Source organism: Nannospalax galili, unplaced genomic scaffold, assembly GCF_000622305.1.
Source record: "Nannospalax galili isolate Female #2095 unplaced genomic scaffold, S.galili_v1.0 scaffold891, whole genome shotgun sequence".
NCBI lineage: Eukaryota > Metazoa > Chordata > Mammalia > Rodentia > Spalacidae > Nannospalax > Nannospalax galili.
Window position 1 is genome coordinate 3,712,676 of NW_008330576.1, and position 8,284 is coordinate 3,720,959.

General features: G+C 43.5%; 1 long non-coding RNA gene across 1 annotated transcript; it reads left to right on the forward strand.

The window, feature by feature from the left end:
• The first annotated feature begins 4,280 nt into the window (after positions 1 to 4,280).
• LOC115066971 lies at positions 4,281 to 5,565 on the forward strand. Its single transcript, XR_003846409.1, has 3 exons — positions 4,281 to 4,391; positions 4,592 to 4,756; positions 5,243 to 5,565. It is a non-coding gene; the product is annotated as an uncharacterized LOC115066971 (long non-coding RNA).
• Positions 5,566 to 8,284: the final 2,719 nt, after the last annotated feature.

An 8,284-nucleotide genomic window follows, 5' to 3' on the forward strand; every position in this document is an offset into this window, starting at 1 on the left:
CCTTTCTGTGTACCATTAGGTAAATAGTTCCACTACCACCTGTTCCCATCACATTACTCTGCCTTGCCTCAGACCCAGACAACTATGGACTGAAACCTCTGAAACCAGGAGCCCAAACTACATTCTCTCCTTTTTAAGTTGATTCTCTCAAGCATTTTGTCACAGCAACAATAAGTTCACTAGCACAGAGGCTTTATCAGGTCTGTGTCATAGCTTGAAGTTCTCTTCTACCCAGTTCTGCTTCCTCCATCATCTACTCAAAAATGTTCACCATGAAACATTGACTTTCAAGAGTCAAACCTATACAGTGCCATGTCCATGCAGGGGGGCATAAGTCCAGTGCAAGAAAACTGGAGTGAACCAGAACAGCTAAAAAAAAAAAAAAAAAAAAAAAAACTCTATCTTCTGGAAAGGATGCCATTTCAGTTGATGCCCAGAGAATGGGCACAAAGCCAAGGCAGAAAGCTTTCCTCTCAGCACAGGAAAGAGGCCATGCAAAGAAAAGGAGGGACACTCTGGTCATAATGGGCTCCTATCATCCGGGATTTTTCTCAACTATCCCTACCTCCAGAAGGCTTCTCAGTGCATCATATTTGCAGTTTCCACTCTCAACTTACCCTCTTCCACCTCACAGGGAAGTGTTTGGGGCTTACAGGACTGCAGATGCAGATGGAGCTCATCCCAGGAAGAGTTAAATTGGGGCTCAATCCTGAAGGCCACTGGAAGCCTCCAGAGACTGCAAGTGTATTTCCTGTACCATCCAAATTGTGTTCCAGAGATGTGCGTTTGGTAGTTACATGAGGATGTTAATGACGTGGGTAATGTGGGTGGGAAGAGAATTTCAGAGCCTTTTACCATAATACATATAAAAATGAAAATATAGAACTCAAAAGAAGTGACAGTGTGCATAAGGTAGTGTCTCTCAAATATTAATGTGCCTTTGAACAACCTGAGGGTCTCATTACAATGCCCATTCATGTTATCTGGTTTACAGACACACCAAGAACTAAGAATTAAACCTTAATCAGTTGATGACATGTGCTGATCTCGTAGGGAGAGGGCAGGAGACATTCAAAATTCTGGAGGACAGAGCTATACTCTGGTAGCAAATGACGAGGCTGCGTAAGCTCAGGTCCTTGATGTACAGATGGTGGGAGACACACCAGACAAAGAGGTGGCTGTCTCACCTCCAATGCCATAAACTTCTCTAAGAATGAGGTGCAGGTATGTGGTTCATTTAACTACAGTTTCTCCTTGCCTGCTATTGACCAAGAATGAGATCATTTAACTTAATGCAGATGGACTGAGTCCACATTTGGCCTCTGTGAGAGCCCAAGATTCATCAGTTTCAGCTGTTGTTGCTGTTTCATCCAAAATGCAGTTTTCAGAGGAAAAGACAAGACCCACAGCAATCCAAAGCCTTCTCTTGGTTACTATTATGTAACATTATTATTGACGCTGATTATCAACACACCTTCGATATGCAGTTTCAGGTGGTGCATCTGAGCCCTCAGTCATCCCACTGAACTCAGCTCTGAGACAGACTTTTACTATGGCACATGTGACAAGCATACACCATCCATAAGCAACCTCGCCTGACTTTAGACTAGATAGTTGCCATCTCCCCTTTCACCTCCTTCATCTCCTCTGACCTCATATCCATTAGATTATTTGCTGCCAGCACAGTTTGGAATTCCTAGCACCTCACACTGAACTTCAAGTATTTTGAAATTAATTTCTTCTTCTGTGTCTTTAAATCAGGTTGAATAAAACATGGAAAGTTTCCATGTTGTCAGCAATTTTTAGCAGCATTTTTCCTTATGTATATCTACACATAGCTCCCAAATTGCCTATTATATTAATCATGCTTTTAAAATGCCTTATCCATCTTTCATCACGTATGTGGAGGCATGTATTCACACTCACATATTACTGCAATGTAATTTGATTTGATTCCTATACATCAATACATCTTAGTTCTAAAATAAGATTCTTTTCAGTACGCTGGGGATTGAATCCAGACCTTATAGTAAACAAATGCTCCTCCATTGAGCTCTACCTCAAAATAAGATTTTTTTCAACCTGAGACCTTGTTGTGAGGGACCAACTTATTAACCTGAAGGTCTATAGTTATCATTTAGGTTGTGTATTTCTGTTGTCTTTTCAGGAGAAATGAAAGTTCTGCCTTGGAGGTTTTGGGTCATATGCAGTGGCATACAATCTGTAAAGAATAAATACTTGCAAAAACAGTGAAGTGCCACTGGGCCTGACGATTTCACACAGAGAGGAAGAACAGGAAATATTAATTATAAGGTTGTGATTCAATTTGAAGGAGTCTAAGGGTATTGTCTAAATTTAGAATGAATGTGCCAGCGAGTGTTAGTAATCGGCCCCTCACTGCTAGTCATTTCCGCTTATACCCTGAACTTGGTTTAATTAAGATTGAACCTTGTGAACTGAACAACGTATAACAATGTGGTTTTTTTTTTCAAAAACAGCAAAAAGTTCACAAGGGTTTGGGGGAGGGAAGAAACTCTATACTGAGCAGATAGCCATTTCTGAGACCAAAATAATACTGTATGTAAATTAACGCATATGAAATTGCTTTGAAAAGGATAGAATGTTAGAGATGCGGGAGGTCAGCACTGTTGTTATTGAAAAGGTTGTGAGAAGTCTTTTGATGGGAGAATCATAAATTTCCAGGCTGGGAAAATAAAATTAATGCACACTTCTGGCAAAGGAAATAACACAAGTACGGAAAGCAAACCGCAGCCAAGTGAAACTCATTCTCACATCCGCGGCTGGAGTGTCTTCATGCACGCCATTTGGATGTTCCAGGCTGTGGGAGCTTGGCCATGCTGTGGTTGTCACAAGGGAGTTTTTCGTTCCCACAGAATATTTCCAGAAAGCGCATGAACAATGGTGCCGAGTGCTAGCAGAGTGCTAGGATAACATTATTGCAGCATCCCCTGGGACGTGTGTTCTGTGACTAATGGTGGATTTAGTGTGGGCTAATAATGCCAAACCATCACAGCTCTTCAGCTGCAAGGGCCCCAGTGAATGCTGGCAGCTATAGCCTGTTTAGATGCCAAGGAGAGTGCAGGCTACAGTCAGGAACCACTGCAGAGTAAGATTTCTCGAAACTGCCTCAAGACATCACAGAACAAAGGACCTTGAGCTCTGAACATCCATTGTGAGTTCCTTTTTCACTCTAAGCAAACGTGCCCTCCTTGCCTGTTTTTGTATTTGAAGTGAAGATGAGACACTTGACTTGATTTCTTTCTTTTGTTCATACATTTCATACGACATCTTGTAAAAACTGATCTGACTCAGATTTTCAGAAGGAACCCTTGAAAGTGTCCACAAATCTAATTTCTCAGTCGAATCACCAAATTAAGCAAATTGAATAGGTACTAGGCCACCTAGACTGCTGGGGCCTCCTTCAGCTCACCATCACCAAAGCTTGCTCAATCTCCCTCTCTTTGGCAGTTCTGGCCCTTGAACCGAGGGCCTCATACATGCTGGACTGTACCACTAAGCTACATCCTAGCCTTCTGTTCACTGATTAAACATCTGTCTGCTTGGCAATCTCTCCTAGCAGTGCTTTGTAGAAAATATTTTACAACCCTCAAAAGATAGGCATTAATACCACGTCATCTTAGAGAACCCAAGGGAAGCCATGGGGCTAGTGAATAGTTGGGCTGCCATTCAAGACAGGCAGTCTGGCTGCAGAGCCCAAGACATTGCTTGATGAAAGATTGCCTTGGCTGCCTGAATATAAACACTTACAACGTGCTGACAGTGTCCATGCACCTCTGTCCCAGTCAAGCTGTGAGCCCAGAGGTCCTCAGGCAAGAGTGGCTTTGCATCCAAAAGATATTTGGCAGCTAGGGAGTTGTTAGCATACCCTGTGGGTAGAAGGCAGACAGACTGGTAAGCGCACTGCGATGCATAGGGCAGCCTCCATGACAAAGAATTATTTGGTCCAAAGTAGCTGTTGAGAAATCTTGTTTAAAGTAAATACCCAAATAATCCTTCTCAAATAATCACCTGTCTTTAGTGCCTAATTTTTTTTTCCAGATAAAATTGAAAATAAGTTTTGGACTTGAATTCTACATCCATGTCTATGTTTATCCACTTTTCTTTACTTGGTCATTTATTCTGCCACCACCAGCCCATGACAGGAAGAGAGGATAACCTGGGCTTTGCTCCTGGTGGTGAGTTGGTGCTGTCATCATTAGCCTAACAGCTCAGCCTCTGCAGACCTCTGTCGCATCTTACTCAGAGATGGTAGAACTGGGCTGTATGACTCCATAGACCACTCCTAGCCTGCTGCTTGCTCACCTTTCCCATTCTTCATCTGTTAAAAGAATTAAGAGGCAAGAAAACAGGTCAGTGCAAAGTGAAAGTGAGATTTATAGGCAAATGTTCCAGACTTCTTGGGTAGGGTAGAGAAAGGGGGTCTCCAGAGCTAGGGGAACAACTGACTCTAAGAGGGCTGTTGGTTTTATTTGGGAGTCTGACTCGCTGCATCTGGCCTGCTGAACCCTGCCCTGATTGTCTGGCTCCGGGCTGCCATATTTCTTCACAGATTCCATAAATGATCCCGGCTGGGCAGGAGACTAAACTGACCTCCATCCATGTCCCTGCTACTGCCCAGGAGATGAAGAAACTCCTCATAGAGTCCTCATCCTGTGCTTAATGCAGCACCTTTCCTTCCTCAAGAAACACTAAGTGGTAACACTCCACACAACAGGTATTTATGTGCTGTGTGTTTGTGTGTGTGTGTGTGTGTGTGTGTGTGTGTGTGGTATGAAAACTGACTGTCTCAAATGCACAGATAAATTGAAATAACAGTGGAATATTTTCCGGACCACTAAAGAATAAGGGCAAAGCTGTGCTCTTCACTCCTGAGTACCTTAGTATGTAAATCCTACAAACAAAACCTCCCATACAGCCGAGAGCAGTCATCAAAATGGGGACATAGCACTGATACATTACTGACTTCTAATTCACAGACCCACTCAGGTCCCATCTCTTGTTATATCATGTCCTTAATAGCAAAATAATCCATTTTGAATTGAACAAGAAAATTGTATCTAGTTACTAGTCATTCATACAAGCGATTATGAGTGGTTATCAGTTGTTCATGACCATGATAAAAACGGTAAGCTATTCTGCAGGCTCCAGTTGGCATTGTCTGGCAATCTGTCACAATTGTACTCTGATTCTATGTCTCCAGAAAGAACGCCCCTGAAGTGAGGCCGCAGCCTTTACTGTATACTGCAGGCACCTCACAATTTGAATTTGCTCTGTCACTCTGGTGATAACATCTGTCAGCTGAGGAACCACTGGTGGCCAGCCTCTATGCTATCAAGTTACCTTCATTCCCATGGCATCTTGCATCTTTTAGGGAGGTGTTTTGAGAACTGGTATGTACTTGATGCTCATCAAACTTTTAGCTTCTTCATTGACAGCGGACTTGTTCAGTGTGGACTCATGGACTCCTACCTAGCGTCATATTGCGCCCGCCCCCCCACCAGCCAGTGGGAGCCTTATTGGTTAGTTTCTGTGTCTTTTTGGCATGCTCTGTCCGCATTTATCAGAAACATCTTTACTCTCTGATGTAATGGGTTGCTTCAAAATTATCTATATTTTCTCTATTTCTAGCCCATCCTTCAGAGATTAGTCTGAATGGTAAGAGCATATAGTTATCAAGATCTGGATAGTAGTCTTGTTGGGATGTTAACTGCTCTTAGACTGCCTATGGATAAAGCTAGAGAGAGAAAGAGAGAGGAGAGAGAGAGAGAGAGAGAGAGAGAGAGAGAGAGAGAGAACAGGAGAGAGAGAAAGAACCCTTTTTACATTCTCTGACAAGAAACCTGACTGCCACTGTCTTTAAAATGTTTACTTGTCCGCTAAGTTTTCTAGGATGAGTCCGAGAGAGAGAGAGAGAGAGAGAGAGAGAGAGAACAGGAGAGAGAGAAAGAACCCTTTTTACATTCTCTGACAAGAAACCTGACTGCCACTGTCTTTAAAATGTTTACTTGTCCGCTAAGTTTTCTAGGATGAGTCCCACATCCTGTTGCTGACTCACACCCCTCCTCCTGAGCAGGCCACCTTTCTCCCCAAATGATGTACTACACACATAGGCTTTCTAAATTCATCAGGAGGGACAGGACGTTAAGAGGAAATCCCTGGACGGAAAGTGAGGAAAAGGAAGGGAGGGGACAAAGGAAGAAGGAAAGTGTCCCTGCCTTTTTTCTTATATAAAACAATAAAGATTGTACACTCTCCTGCCTAGTCAGTGTTAAACAAGGAGGTGTTTACCTAAGAAATGAGACGCTGATACATTTGTTGGATGGAGCAGTGGTTGGAGGCTGAGCTTGGGAGTGATCTCTGAGATGTTACAGAACTGGAGCTGCTGCTTGAAGCCAAGCTCGTGGGAGGCAGAGCTGTGACTCCTTCTGCAGCAACCTCTGGACTCCCGAAAGTCAGGAGAATACACCCTAAAAATGTGATGCACATATCAGGGCGTCTAAGCAAGAAAGCTAGCTACTGCAACAACTGTTGCTTCTTGCTGTTCCAGAGGCAGGAGAAAACTCTAAAAACAGCTACAGAGAACCTGTAGCTACCTACCCTAGGTCACATGCTGGAGCTGCTGTGGCCAGGCATCTTCTCTCCCTCCTCCACTGCTTCTCACAGGAGGCTTTTCACACACAGCCAATTCATCCAGGGCTTTGGCTCCACGGGACTCCAGTGGATACTTCTGGCTTTCATAGATGTTTTTTCCCGCCCTGGTTCTTAGTCTGTTTGTTAGACTGCCAGTGGAGGTGGAGGGTTGGCCCCAGGAGCTCCCCTAGCCCTGGCCAGTTCCCCACCTTGCAAATGGTTATTCTCGGAAAGGATCTGTTTTGCTGGAAACCTGGTGAAGTACCAGGATTAGTAGGCAAAATACTCACTTTTTTTCATAAATTTTCTAAATATGTATTATTTACTTTATTAAGTCAACATTTATATTGTCTTATGAAATAAACCAGAAAACATGGCCCATGAGAAACTCCAGATCTTGACCAAAGCCAGCAAAGCATAGCAGGCATAAGGTTCATTCTCTGCATCCATTATCTGGTGGCCTCCTCAGCACCCAGCCCAATTCATTGTCCCCATGGGTGGCCTTCAGAGGGTCTCACCATTAGCCTCTTTGTTCTTTTCTTCCCCAGCTTTCCCTCCACTCACTTTTACAGTTTCATCTACGCTCTACAAACATGCATAGATCATGCATAGATGCAAACAAATATAGATGTATTAGTGCTGTTTCTCTGTTTTACCACTCACTGCTGACCTGAAGATGTAGCCCCATTCCAGATCAACATGCAGATGGATGGAGTTGGCACCCACAACTGAGAAGGGTGATCAGTTGGTCACAGGATTCCTGGCAAGTGAGATATGCTCTAGAGGGACCCGAGGACATCTCCACCATTTCTGTGCACCACTGCTTTTAAGTGGGTTTGCTCTGCCCAGAGGTACCACGTTCTCCACATTCTCTTTGTCAGAGAGCTGCCTGTAGGTTGGTTATGTTTCCAACAGTGAGTGGAGACCAGAGACACAGCTCCACACTGCTACCTGAAGCAGCCAGAAGAGAGCTTTACAGAGACATCTACTCAGATGATGCTGGGATTCTTGACTTGGTCATAGAAAATAATTTCAGGACAAGTCAGTAAGAAGATAGCTGGGGTAAGGAAGAGATTTTAACATAGGTAGCAGAGAGGCACTCAGGGAAAGGACAGCACACATACCAGGTAGGCGTGGGCTTCTCAAATGTCTTCACAGTAGCCTTGTATAAGACTTTGATGACTTCTGGCTGTATCATTCAGTTTCTAAGAAACACACCCCTATACACATGTACATCTTTTCTCCTCTTCTCGGCAAATGAGATTATAGTGGCTATGCAGGTGTCTTGAACAGGATTGCGGGCTGATAAAGCTTTGAGTCACAAGGGTTGCATAAGTAGGTTAAGAAATATTTTGGGGGGTAGACAGGGGAAGCTAGAGAGATGCCTCAGCAGTTAAGAGCACTGACTACTTTTGCAGAGGACCTGGGTTTGGTTCCCAACACCCACATGATGGTTAACAACTGTCTGTAACTCCAGTTCCAGGGGATCCAATGTCCTCTTCTGGCCTCCATGGACATTGCATGACAGGGGTGTACTTACATGCAGACAAAACATTCATATTCATAAAATGTAAATAAATGCTTTAAAAGAAATATTTATTGGTTTGTTTTT